Below are 15,112 nucleotides of genomic sequence, written 5' to 3' on the forward strand. Positions count from 1 at the left end.
TGAAGGAGACTGGAGCCACATGGAGGAGTAACCATGCATTGATTATGACATAATAAACAGACACTCCTCACCCTAGCAGGCATTGGGGCTGAATGCACCTCTTCATGGAAATCCACATAGATACCCTGGTGTCCTTGTTTACATGGATGGTTATAAAGGTGTTGTAATTCCAGGAAAAAGATCTCAAGTTGTGGTACAAACCAGGCATTCCCCCCTGCCTCACCAAGAACATTCTGTAGGTTTCACCAATCACTGAAAATATAATTGGAACAGATTTATTATTGGGGGCAGTCTTGAAAACTACCATAGGGAAATTCAGGTTATGGTTACTATTGGTAAAAGCTCTCCTTTGGGGTTTTGCCAAATATATACCCATTTCTCTCCCACCACCACAGAGGGTGGTGAACATTAGAGAATATAGGCTATAGGGAGGGCACTAAAATATATCAGAAGTGATTCTGGAATTGGCTAAAGTAAACATCACATGCTGAACTCAGAGCCCTTTTAATAGTTCAGTATGGCTATATGCTAACCCAGACATAATTACTGTCTTGGAGAGACTGACCACAAAAAGTAGACAGTGGCACACCATACTAGATCTAGTTAATTCCTTTTTTGTTGTTTCTTTAGCAGAGGAACAACAAGGGCAGTTTGCTTGGGCAGCAATGCACTTTCCTGATCCTACCCAGGAATATATAGTCCAACTATACACTTTGGTCTGTTGATCTCCTTCTGGATACAATCCTGTTCCCTATAGACATCCGCTGTGAATATTATATTGATGATATTATGCTAAAATCTGATAATTTGCCTTTGCTACAGCAACATTTTGGCAAGCTGCAAAATATTCCCCGTAAACCCCAGCAAGGTGCAAGAACTGGGACATACTGTGAAGTTACTAAGAGTGGTGTGGTCAGGCAAAACAAGGCTCATGCAATGAACAAAATTCAAGCTGTCTCTATTCCTGCTACTACAAATATATTGTGAGTCCTCTTGGGATTACTGGGATATTGGAGGGATCTTATGCCCTATTTTGTCCAATACTTACATCCTCTTCTATTGTATGTTATTATAAAAAAGAGAGCGCAGTAGAAATGGGCATGTGAACAGCAAGCTGCCTTCATTAAAACATTACATTTGTACTTGTAGCACAAATTAGTGCACTACCTGTTGCAGACCCTAGTCTCCCATATTAATTAGGTATTGCAACATTTACTGAGGGATTGGGTCAGGCTCTGTGGCAACACCACCAAACTAGGGCACAGCAGTCACTGTTCTGGTCACTACTGTTCAAATGAACTAAAAAGCAGTATACAGCACTTTGCTAGAAAAAAAAATTGTTAGCTGCTTTTCCAAACATCTATTCCCATAAAGGGGTGAATTGACAGTAGTTTGATAAAGCCTGCTTTCACTGTTGCACAAAACCACACACTTACCTAGTGCAGCAGAGTTCTAGGTCCAATAAACCTCTAAGTGCTGAACTGTTTCTAATCACACTCTTTTTGCTCATTGAGTATTAGGTCTGTCAAGTTGGATATTGCATTATTATTGTTACATAATATGATCCTACTGGGGACATGAGAACCAGAGAATAGATTGAGTGCACCATTTGGCACATGGAGAAGGCTACAAATGCTGAATCTGCATTTTTATGCCAGTCCGTCATGGAGGAAGACTCTGGAGAATCGAACCACTAAGAGGCAATGACTATTGTAACTTGGAAATTTTTGTTAATGAAACTAAGATCATGTTCTATTATACTTGTCATTTTATATTCTTTACAACTGATTTTAGCCTCCAGAGGTAGGGAGGTTACTCTTGACCTTGTCACCAGTAGTCTTCAATATAACCCCCCAGTTATAGGAATCAAAAGGTAGTTAGTTGCAAGGTAAAAGCACAAGTCTTTCAACAAAAGCCCAGAGCATATGCCAGATCACATGCCCAGTTTCATAGGAGGTACCAGAATGCAAAAGAGCAAGGGGTTCTATTACAACACACCAATAGCTATATGTGCCTAATAATTCTCTTTCAGAACATTTGTTGTTAATGATAAGTCTTGTTACCTGAGTACATCATGAAACATACTTCCCTCCTCTAAATAGAGAGGTAGAGGACTACAAATGAGAGATGTTGAATATACTGTGAAACCTAGTCATTACAGTAGTGAATTTTGTTTAATTCTTTCTTAGTTACAAGAGAAAGTCCATAGGAACAGAGTACATCAAGAAATAACTATGGTATAAAAAGTGAAGGGATCAATGAAGCTTCCAAAAACATTTGCTGTCATGTACACACAAAATTAAAATGTTTTGAGAAGTACATACTGTGCTCAAAGTAAATTATTTCTCTCAATCTTGTATTAATCAATACAGTGAGGAAAGCTTTGCTTCAAAATCACATTCTAAAATTTTCACTAGACATTACACTCTAATGTGAGACATGCCCACATAGGTAACAGTGAAGTGTTAGAATCTCTCCTTGGAGAAGTGTTAATTGCAGTACTTTAGGATATGAAAATGAGCTGAAATATTACCATACAGCTCCCCAGTCAACTAAAAAAAAGTTTAAAATTAAGTCATTCAATGATGAGTGAGAAAGGGTATTCTTTTTTAAATAGCTTGGAGTTATACTATATTATTAGTGATAGAAAGAAAGCCATTAAGAGGGATAGTACATAACAAGTTCTTCAGCTAGGAAATTTAAACATTCCCATTAATGACTTAACTTGAAGCCAGCTGCCACCCATCTTAGCAGCTTGCAATTTTCGTTCATTGTCTAATAGTGCAGCCATTTCAAACAGAAGAGTGTTTCTTTTATCTGTTCTTAGCTCTCAGTTGAAAAAAAAAAGTTCATCTCATTTGTTCTAGATAATAATTCTTCCTTCACTGAGTATGAGAGCCCACATATACCAAAATTTAACCGCTCAAAACATTTAAACATACTTTTTAAAGTTACATATAATTTGGCTATGATAATGTTTTCAACTTTGAAAATTTTATTTTTATTCAAAAGTGTCTAGGAGTATTTTTTTTAATTCAGTATCTTTTTTCCTTATAAATCTTTCATTTCTTTTGGAAAGATAACATTGTCGCAGGGTTACGTATGGAGAGAAACACAGCTATAGGAAAGTTAAAAGATTTGCCCAAAGATCAAAGTATTGTCTAATGCACAACTCAAAAAATATAGTAAAATGAATTTGAATTCTTCTCTAGGGACCGTCACGAGAAACATGCTTAGAGGTGTCATTGCAGGTTCCAGTTGCCCACAACAGTGTTCTGGGGTCTGCTTGACTCAAGTGAAAGGACTTGCATTTTGAGATGATGGAGAATTTCCTTTTTGGCAGTAGAACCAAATGAATAAATTGTTCAATGGAAGTATAAAAGAGAGTAATAATCTTCTCGAACTCTCTCTTCCTATCTAGCTGAGTATCACATAAGGACTTTTTCAGATTGCTTACAGAAAGGAGGCTTAGCAGCTTGTCCTATTGCCACATGCACCCCTGGCTTCTTCACCCCTAGCCTTTGTGTAGCTGTGTGGAATCTAAATAAAGCACACATCCTGCTTAGAGAATGTTTGGACTGTTTCCTTTTGTGATAGTTCTTTTCCGACATTAGCTGAAGGAGGAACCATCACAAAATTAGTGTGTCCAGGCTTGGAGGTGACCTTGTAAGTTTGAGACAACTAGAAGACCTGTTGAGTCAGAACTTAAAGGCAGCAAGGAAGGTATCACTATCACTGCTTCACTGTTCTTAGAAAGAATAGCCACCGACCAGAGGATTGGCCTAAGCCTGGGGATTTTATCAGCAAAAAACTATTAGGAGATATTTGGATGATGTTAGGACTAGGTAAAATGAAAATTGCTTAATTAGCAGTAATTTATGTTCTGATGAGGTTTTAAGTACCCCCCTTTCAGCCATTTGTGACAGTGATTATGTTAAGTTATGGAGTCCTTTTTAAGTACTGCTGTGTCTTTTATGTAAAGCATTTATTTTTTGTGTAGGAATAAATTACCTTTCCTACAACTGATTCATATTGTACACTGAGTACTGTTTTACTTCTCCTTTTTGTGGAAATTCTACATGAGAGCTTAAGGTTAAGCTATGAGTAAAATCATCCCAGAGCACCAAGGTGGGGCTCCAATGAGCTAGAGAAGAAGAGGATTGTCTTTTTTTTCCACTTAGTGGTCAGTGGAGGCCAAGAAAGGATGTGACAAGGAAATGGCTAGTTGTGCCTCCCCACCCAGGAAATAGCCTATGGGAGTCCTCCTTTTTCAGAAATAATTGAACCATAAAATTGCTGAGGAAATCTTAAGTCCAAGAGGAAGTCTTAAAGTAACTATACATAGCTTATTGTCTTGCTTTTCCACTTAAGCAAGGAAGACTTGGTGACTTCATAATTACAACTTGGTTAAGATGGTCATTTACCCCCAAATTCTCATGTATTTCCTCATTCTGTCCAGGCAGTCTATAGCATATTCCAATAACAAAATCCCTTTGGTGAGGCAACTAGATGGTTTAGCAGATAATGGTGGTCTTGGAGCCAAGAAGAGCTTCGTTTAACTAATGCCTTAATCACTTGCCCCAGTCAAGTTTCTTAACTTCCCTTAGGCTCAGATTCTTTATCTGTAAAATGATGAAAATAGCAGCACCTACCTTGTAAGATTGTTGTAAAAAGTAAAAAAAAAAATTGTGGAGCGCCAAGAATTGCTGAATTTGCAAAGAATCCTCACAAGATCTGTTGTCTTATTCCTTCAGTCACTAAAGAGGTGTCCTATCAGGGTCTGCTAAGGGGATCAGTTGTCTCATAAGCAAGGGCTACAGGAAATCATAAAAGAGAAAATTGATAATTTCAATTACTTGCTGTTGGAAAACTTGCAAGAATAAAAGAAATGCATGTAAGGTTAGAAGGGAAGCAGCAGACTGAGGGAAAAGTTTTGTAAAATATCTCAGTCAAATGTATAAAATAAGTATCCAGATTTATGTTGAATATTGCTAATCTAAGAATAATATTAGAATATGATGTGAACATTACTAGTTTCAGTAATATTACTTTAGAGACTAAAAATCATATATACAACATGAAATCCTCCTGGATCACATATCAATATTGATTCTCAAGAGGTAATGATCCATTTAGTACTGTTAAACTATTTCCTTTAGTTCAGTGATAAAAGTCTGTATGATATATAAGACATACTGTAGATATGCAAACACAATAAAATGGGAAATGCAGGAAATCTTTCAGCTAATTCATACCTATCCTATTTAAAAAACAAACAAACAAAAATTCCTCTTTAAAGTAGCTGGAAATATTAGTCAACAGTGAATAGTTGCTATTAGCTCCCCAAACCCCCCCCCCACATACACACACACTTAAATATACAAATAATAATAATAATATTGGCTCTAGAGTGCAGGAGACAATAAATAAATTAGAACATTAGAAAAGATAATATTTTGGACAAATTACTGTGAATTATAATTAAATATGTACTACCTTTTAATGAATAAGATTCAGGAAGCCAAAGCAAAACAAGTAATCAGAGTGAATGCATGTCAATAGAACTATTTAACCTGCAAATAATTTGCAAAGCAAATTAGACTTTTATTTATCCTACATTACTAGGGAAAACAAACAAACCAAAAGAAAATACAAGCAATTAAATAAGCATTTGGCCTTCAATTATTTTGCACAAATATTAAAATAGCTGTGATGTTTTTGTTTTCAAAATGTCTTTGAAGTGAGTTAGAAAATGATAGAGAAATTAGATACCCTGAGATGTATTCTCCATAGCCCAAGGATAACCGATGGCCCAGAATCACATAACTTCAGAATTAGAGGGAGGTTCTATCTACTCAAATTTGCATCTGAAAAGAATCTCTCTGGATTACATTTCCAACAAGTGGTCTTCAGCCTATATTACAGAATGAGATAGTAGATGGCATGCTAGCCTTAGACTCTGGAAGATCTGGATTCTTATCCCACCTTTAACATTTGCTTGCTGAGTGACTGTGGGCAAGTCATTTGATCTCTCTAAACTTAAATGTACTCTTTTTTTTTTTATTTATGGATTTTCACAGTATTTACTTCACAGGGTTACCGTGAGAACCAAAGAAGACAGTGTATGTAGACCATGATGCATATTTGAAAGCCTTATATAAATAAATGGCAGCAATTCTAAAAGTAGTAGTAGTAGGGAGAAGCCACTACTTCTCGAGGCAGATCATCTGATTTTTGCATAACTCTACTTGTTAGGTAGTTTTCTTCTTAAATTGAAACAAAATCTTCCTTTCTACAATTTTCCCAGTTCTGCTTTCTAGAGACAAAGAAAACAACTTTAATCTCTCTTCCCTTTGACAGCTTTTCAATTACTGGAAAACATGGGTTATTTTCCTGCAGACTCTTACCATCTAAACATTTCCCATTCCTTCAACTAATCCTCCCATGGCACAGATTTTAGTTCTTTCACCATCCTGTTGGCCCTCCTCTGGATGGGCTCCATCTCAGCCAATAAATATGTTGACCAGATCTGAATACAACACCCCAGACGTGGCATCATGACACACAGAGAGGGATTCACCTTTCTGCCTCTACCACTATGCTTCTGTATTGGCAATCAAAATGGGCTCTTAGCACTTAATTCAACCAAATGCCCTTGAAGAGTTTGGCCTTCATTTCCTTGATTAAATTAGGAGTCCTTGATGACCTCCTTGCCTCAAGGGAAAGCCTAGTTTACATGGGTTTGAGTGACATGTTTGTGACATCAGAGGCTTTTAGACCACATGGGTTTAAGTCGTGTCTTTGGGACAATTTTAGGTCACGTGGGTGAGTCGCATGTGTGACTCACCCTTGACCCTGAAAAAGACATAAAACCAGGGGTTGGCTTTCCTTTCTCGGGGCTCTGAGTTGCAGCAGGCTAGTGACTCTGGCCCAGCCATTGTTACGAGCTCCTGGCTGCACTTAGGTGTTGGTAACTGTGAGTTGTGTTTGGCCTGTCTGTCGATGTTTGTAATTTGTTTGTATTTGCTCTGAAGTTCAGGGTGCTGGCTTTTTCCCCTGAACTAAGTGAGTGGTATTTGTATGCTGGATTAAAGTAAACTTGTTAACCCCTTAACATTGCTTTCCTTAGTAAAGCAGATCAAAAGAAACTGGGCTTGCAGCGCTCTGTGAGCTGGTTGTTGTTGGTTTTACACACCCACAGCAGCTGCTGGCCGGATTGTTGAAACAGCTTCTCTCCATGTAGCCTAAGATTTTATTAGCTTTTTTGAATACATAACTATTGACTGATATTGAGCTTGTATTCCCCTAAAATTCCCAGATTTTTTTTCCACATAAATTGTTGTCTAGCTACACTTAGCTCATTTTTCATTTGTATTTATGAAATTGAGTTTTTAAACCAAGAATAGGATGCAATGTTAATCTCTATTAAAGCAATATTTTATTAGATTCAGTTCATCATTCTAGTCTTGAGCAAAGAAAATACTTATAGACCAATAATTCTTTGAGCTAACCATAGTTTTGTCTTAGTACCAGCTTATAGAGACTAGGTAAACAATAAAAACAACAACACCTTTAAAGAAAGAGAGATAAGCATTGGTACAGATAGGAACTTCCTGGGTTGGGGATGGGGTGCAAAAGAGAGGACAGAGAAGTTACCACCATGGTTATTCTCAGAATACATAAGGAAGCACACAGAGGTCAGAAGAAGCAGTACAAGAACACCCTTAAGATCTCTCTGAAAAACTTTAATATTCATTGTGAGATGTGGGAGACACTGGCACATGACCACCCAGCATGGCATGTCTCAATCAAAGAAAGCACTGTGCTCTATGAGAAAAACAGAATTGCAATAGCATAAAGGAAATGTGAGATGCCCAAATCTAGAGACATTTCTATCCCAAATGTTCAGACTATTTATGCTTGACCTGCGATAGCGTCTTCTGAGTTCATATTGGACTGATCAGAAATAGTAGAACACATTGTACCCTGATCCCGACATGTCATTGGTCCTCTTCAAACAACAACATTGCTTTCTTGGCTCAGCTTACTTCACTCTACATCAGTTCATATAGATCTTCCCATTCTTCTCTGTATTCATCACATCCATCATTTTGTATGCCATAGTAGTATTCAATTACATTCATGTACCACAATTTCTTTATGCATTTTTATGTATGTGGGAACTTACTTTTATCAATATCTTCCTTCCTTATGTGTTAATGTATGTACAGCAGGAGGTGGAGTTAATAACTGCACAAAGATATAAATTTGTTCTAGTAGGAGATGGCTTAGGACGATGCAGTTTTGGATAACTATACTTGCTTAACTAGCTATCTTGGTATGAACATGTTCCTGATTATTTGATATGTTATTTGATATGTAATCCTTTATAAAGGATTTAAGGGAAATAGAGATGTTACAAGAAATACCTTTTAAAAACAAAGACATATAGAAAATATAAATGAAGGGTGGGGGGGAGAATTGCTATGCATTAAGTGAATCTGAAAAAGCAAAAGTTGCAATCGTGCAACAAAGAAATTTTTTTAATTAAAAAGAGATAAATAAGGAGACTACTGTTGAAAGGAACCATAAGCAATAAATCAATATCAATATTAAAATTAAATGCATATGGTCCAAATGTCTTAGCATCCAAATTCAAAAAGGAAATGTTAACTGAGCTAGAAGAATACATAGACAATAACACAATAGTCACAGGAGATTTCAATGTCTCTCTTAGTTTTAACTAAGTCTAACATAAAGAAAATAAAAGAGAAAATATAGAACCAAATAAACTGCTATAGAAACTAGCCCTAAAAGACATAACATATTCTCAATGGGACTGCACAAAGAATAATATGTATTTCTCAGTACCACATGGATCCTTAAAAAAATTGACCATGCATTAGGGATATTGCAAATGTATTTTAAAAGACAGAAATAGTAAATATGTGTTTTATGCATTAAATGCATACATAGTGATTAAAATAGTCATTGAGGAAAGAGAAGGGTAAAGGAATAAGAATTTGTGTAACACCTACCACGTTTGAGGCAACAAAAATGGGAAAAGAAACCTAAATGGAAACTTAGCAATGAAATCCTAAATATGAATGAGTGAAAGAATAAATCATGAAAAGAGCAGTATGTAAAGAAAATTATAATGATGAAACATCATAACAAAATTTCTGGGATGAAGCTAAGGGAAGCCTCAGGGAAAAATCATATCCCAAACAATATACATAACAAAATAGAAAAAGAAAATTAATGAGCTGAATATATGATTTATATAATTAGAATGTCAGCAAATATACAAACCTAAAATAAGGACATAAGAATAGATATTAGAGGGGCAGCTAGGTGGTGCAATGAGTAGAGCACTGGCCCTGGAGTCAGGAGGACCTGAGTTCAAATCCGACCTCAGACACTTGACACACTTACAAGCTGTGTGACCTTGGGCAAGTCACTTAATCCCAATTGCCCTGCCTTCCCCCCTCCAGAAAAAAAAAAAAAAGAAGAGATATCAGAAATTAGAGAAATGGATAAATCAAAAACCAAAAAGACTACAGAAATTATAAATAAAACTAAAAGCTGATTCTTTAAAACTAAGATCTTTAGCTAAAAATCAAATCAAAATAGCAAATAAAAGGTGAACTCAGAACCAGAAAAAAAATGAAAAGAATCAGATTTTAAAGAACAACTAGTAACTATACTTCACAAATTATTATAGTTGGAGAGGTTTTAATTTTTTTTAGTTGCATGCCCAGTTCATTGATTTGTTCTCTTGTTTTTGTGGAATAAAGTGTGAAGAGGCATAAATTTTCCTTCACAAAATGCCTTGATTACATCCCTAAAGTTTTGGCATGTTATTGTTGTCATTTTATTATTTGAAATTATCTTGTTTCTATTAATTGTTCTTTGGCACATTGATTATTTAGGGTTACATTATTTACTTCCCATTTAAATCAAAAATCCTTTGTGCAAATGACCTTTTTTGATTATAATTGTGGTCAAAAAATTATTTTTAGTACATTTCTGTTTTTCTGCATATTTATGAAGTTTTTATGCTCTAGCACATGGTCATTTTTTGTAAAGCTATACAATTGGTAAATATATATACTACTTTCAATTCCTATTCAGTAGTCATCAAAGATTTGTCATACCTATAATTTTATAAAATTCTGTTTAGGTGCTTAACTTCTGTCTTTATCTTTTTGTTTCATTTGTTTAGTTTTGAAAGAGATGGATTGAAGTTCCTACCTACTATAATTTTGCTGTCTCTTCACTGATCAATAGTTGAAGCGATGTTTTTGTTTTATTGTCACTCCTATGTTTCTCTCACCCAGAATCTCCTCCTTTTCTCTTCTCATTTTAATTCTCTCCATTAGGATCTACCCTCAAAAGATGACATTGGTTTTGCTTTTGATTATTCCTTCTCTCATATTGTCCTCACACCTAGTTCTCCTCTGCCCCAATCCTCTTGTTTATTTTAAGTTTTATGTATCACTACACTGATTTTTGCTTGAATCAATGTGAATATGTCTGTTGTGTTCAACTCTCCTTTGTCTGGGGCTTCTTAAGTAAGGTTCATCTGATGTCTACTTCTCTGAACCTTTTCTTGATATTTGTGTATTTTTCTCATACATCCCAAATATAAGAAATAGTAAGTTTCTTTCCTTTGTTCTTCCTTTTAACCTTAGTTTATTCCTTCACCTTCCTTTTTCTTTCTCTTCTTAAATCAATTTGGACATAACAAATTAACCATCCCCTTCCCAGGATCGCCATTTATATTTTCCCATTATGCCTTCAGAATGCATTAAGGGAGAGATAGAATTTGGAACTCAAAACTTTAAAAAATGCTTAAAATTGTTTTAGCAGGTAATTGGAGGGGGGAATAAAATATTATTTAGAATGCATTGAGTCTAAAGGGAAACCTGTTTCTTTTTCTCTATTAGAATAGTATCATTTAATCTTTGTATAGCCCATTCAAATTCCACAAATATATTTACCATTCTAGATTTCTCTTGACCTTTTTTGTTGTTGTTTTTTGCATTTTGGTCTTTTCATAGGAAATGATTAAAAGTTATCTATTCCATTAAAGATTTATTTCTGCCACAGCCCACCTTTACCCCTAGGATTATACTCATCTTTTCAGGGTTATTCATGGTTGGAAGCCTTTATCTCTTGCCTTTGGAACATTATATTTCAAGACCTTCTTTCAGTAATGATAAAACTTTGAAGTCTTGTGTGATTATGACTGTAATTCCTTTGGATATGAATTTTTTCTTGTCTGCTTGCATTATTTTTTGCTTGACCTAGAAACTCTAGATTTCAGACTTTTCCTTTTATTGTTTTTGTTTTGATTAGTTCATTGGTGGGTTCTTTCCATCTTCAGTCTGACCTTTGATTTTAATAGATCTGAATAGTTTGGGGTTTTGAGTCCTTGGAACATAAGCTTTTAAAAAAACTATCTTTAGGATACAATTTATAAATTATTTCTTCTTTACTTCTTTTCCAAGTCAGTCATTTCTGAGTGTAGATACCATACAGTTTCATTTTTAATGTTTTCATTTTGTCCTATATTATTGTTTCAAAGTCATTGATTTCTATTTGCTCTATTTCAATTTTCACTTAGTTCAATATGTGTGTAAGGTTTACCACTTTTTGTTTTAAGATTTTTTTTCCTTCTTTCCATCAAAACTAATTTCATTTTTCTTTATTTCTTTTCTTTTTTCCTTTTGCTCAATTTTTTCCAAATATTCCTATGGTCATCGTAGCCAGTTCATTGTTTTTCTTTTTAGTTGTGAATTTCTTCTTTTGGACTTTTGGCCTTCAAGCTAGACTATCAATTTGTCCTTTATTACACTTTGTTTGTTAAGGAGCTATAATATAAGTAGTCATATATACAATGTTTTAAAGAACTACATGAGCTCTAAATGCATTGAAAATTTATTATGCAATGTTAAATGCACACTACATAAAGGATTCTAAATGTAACTGATTTTAAGTAATTTTTAGGCATGTTACTAAACTTGTATTGACCAAGCATGAAGTCAAAAACATTATTATATTTTCAGCTAAAATTATTTTGTAACTGACACACAAACCTTCAATCAGTTTACCATTCTTCCTATAATCACTATTCCTAAGCTTTTTAGATTTTTGATTTGGTTTGCAATACACACACACACACACACACACACACACACACATATACATATGATACTTTCAAAATTTTGTTACTTTAAAATAAACACCCAGTTTGGTTTTATTAATTATTAATTAATTCTGTAAGCTTCTGGATCTATAATAATTCCTTATAGTCTTCTTCTGTTTACTCCTGTCTCCAGCCTTAGTTCTTTGAGTGGGACTTCATGCCATTTAGGTTTTTCCCTTGGTGTGGTAGTCAGCCCTGATTGGTCTCCACCTGAGTCACCTGCAATGACCTCCCATTCTCTGGATATCTGGACTCAGATTAACAGTAGGAATTTTAGGTTCCTCTAGATCTTCTAGAGTTTCAGAGTCGTGGGTCACAGGACCTAATGTCATCTCAAGCCAGGGTATGATGAACGGTGCCCCTGGACCTGTGGCATCTTGATACGACTTTGCCATTTTAAGGCCCCTGAACTATGAGTGTTGAACCACCATGAGGTTTCTTCATCAGAACCCTCTATTCTCATGACCTCTGGATACATTGTGGCAGGATTCAGGAGTCCCTAAAAAGTCATTGATCCACACTGGGAGGCTCTTACCTGTGCTGATTCAGCTTCTAGCTGTCTGACCCTCGGCAAGTCACTCAACCTATATGCCTCAGTTTCCTCAACTGTAAAATGGGGGTAATAGTACCAACCTAGGGTTGTTGCAAGGATCAGATAAAATATTTTTAAAGCACTTAGGACAGTGCCTGGCATTTAGTAGGTCTTTAATGAATATTTATTTCATTCCTTCATTTGGATTTCTGGCTGATTTTTATGCAGCTCTGTGATGGATAGTTACTATACTTTGGCTTTGGACAACTGATCATTACGGTACAATGGTACGATTTTTAGGTTTTATCTAGGGTAAATGTGTAAGAGGCAGGTTGTTGGCTATCTTAAGTAGATTATCTTCAGAAACTAATCTACTATTCCAGTGCAACAAGTGATCTACATCGTGCCACAATTGCAGGGGGTTATTTGAAGAAAAGGAAGGGCAGTTACTGTTTCTGTTAGGTTTGATTGGGCTGACCAATTTCTGTGTCTTTTGGTATTTTGTATCCACAGAAAAGTTATCCTCCAAAACAATGGGAGGGGTACTCCTGCATTGTCTGCATTTTCCCTACAAGAAACAACTTTTGTAGGTGCATCTTTTTATTCTCTATAGGGATGTTGGGGGAGTGTGTGTTTCCCTACAGGCCACTTCTTTGTGTGTGTGGTATCTTTTGGCCCTTGTGACAAGAGGTCAGTGTTCTTAGAAAATCTGAATCTATGAGGAACCCATTTAGAGACAGACTCAGCTCTATTTCTAATACAGCCTTTGTTCTCATATTCTGCCCTCTCTCTTTAAAACCATGTTTGTCTCTGGCCTAAAATTTCTGTAAACATGAAATGTAGGTTATTCCTCTGTAGAAAATTTAGGAACTACATATTGTTACCACCAAAGTAGTATCTCAGCTTATTGATTCACAACGGCCTCAGTAAGCCAAGCTATGGTGTCCTTGCTTCCATGTAGACCCACTGGAATATCAAGGCCTTTCTTTAAAAGCAAGAGTTTTGTGTCATAGAATTCTTTGGCAGTCTGGTGAAGCCTATGGACCCCTTCTTTGAATAATTATTTTGAATGCAAAAAATAAAATTAAAAAGATTACAAAGGAAAAATTACAGTATATTGAAATAGCTCATGGACCCCAGGTTAAGAACTCCCGCTCTAAAGCAGTGGTTCTTAAACTGTGGATCGTGACCCCATATTCATAACTGAATGTAGGGGTCTCAAAAAATTTGGCAACAGTAAAAGTTTTCTGAATGTGCAATGACCAAAAATTAATTCAAAATCAAATGCATAATGAATCTGAGGTGTTTCTGGCAGCATTTGATTGTATTGCATCACACAACTTCACTGCATCCTTCTTTCTGAACACAAAACATGAGCATTTTGCACTGTGCATGCCCTCACACCACGTACCACCAACAAATGCTGACAGAAAATCACCTCAGCTCAGATTCACAACCATTGTATATTATGAATTGCAGTGCTTTTACTGTACATACAAAATTGCTAAATGAATTTTGGCATGAGATTAGGACAACAATTTCTAAAATGTCCCTAAACATATTTCTGTCATTTTGTACTATGTGTTTATGCAAAACAGAGTTCTCAGCATTGGTGATTATAAAATCAAAACATTGATCAACTCTGAAAAATGTTGAAGGTGCTCTATATATTGCACAATCAAATATTCTGCCAAGATTTAATTCCTTATGTAAAAATAAACAAGTACATCTATCTCATTAGTATGCAAATTTGCTTTCATTTTTAATAAATTGTAAAATTACATGTTTGCCAAAGAATTGTTTTAAAATAAATTTCTTTATGATTATCAGTAAATGTTTGATTTGTATGTATATTCTATATGCCTATATACCAGGGGTGGCATGAAAATTCCTTAGGCGAAAAGGGGTCATGAGTGGAAAAGGTTAAGAAGCCCTTTTCTAAAGTATTGTGGGAATCGTCTTCCTTCATCAATATTTTGAGGTTCCACAACACAATCTCATTCTCTTGTGAGAGATTTTTAGGGACAGTACCAGTGATAGGGAAAATGAGGGGCTTCCTTAGAATGCGTATCCCTTTGGTGGAAAAAGGTAGTTCCCTCCTGGGAAAGTTCTCAGCTCCTCAGTAAGGCAGGGTTCTTGGCCATTTTGAGGTATCCCTTTCACAACAGGAATAACAGTGATAGCCAGTACTAGGACAGCAACCCTCACTGTTAGCTCCTTTCACCAACTAGAAGTCATCTTGGGCTAAGAAAAGGCAAGTGTGTTCAGAGTTCCTTTGGAAAGATTTGAGGATTTAAAGGAAAGCTGTAACTAGAGACTTGGAAGCCTTGTTTGAGTTGGCCATGTAACTGAATGACTTTCTGAAGGAT

The sequence above is a fragment of the Trichosurus vulpecula genome, chromosome 4 (assembly GCF_011100635.1).
Source record: "Trichosurus vulpecula isolate mTriVul1 chromosome 4, mTriVul1.pri, whole genome shotgun sequence".
NCBI classification, from domain to species: domain Eukaryota; kingdom Metazoa; phylum Chordata; class Mammalia; order Diprotodontia; family Phalangeridae; genus Trichosurus; species Trichosurus vulpecula.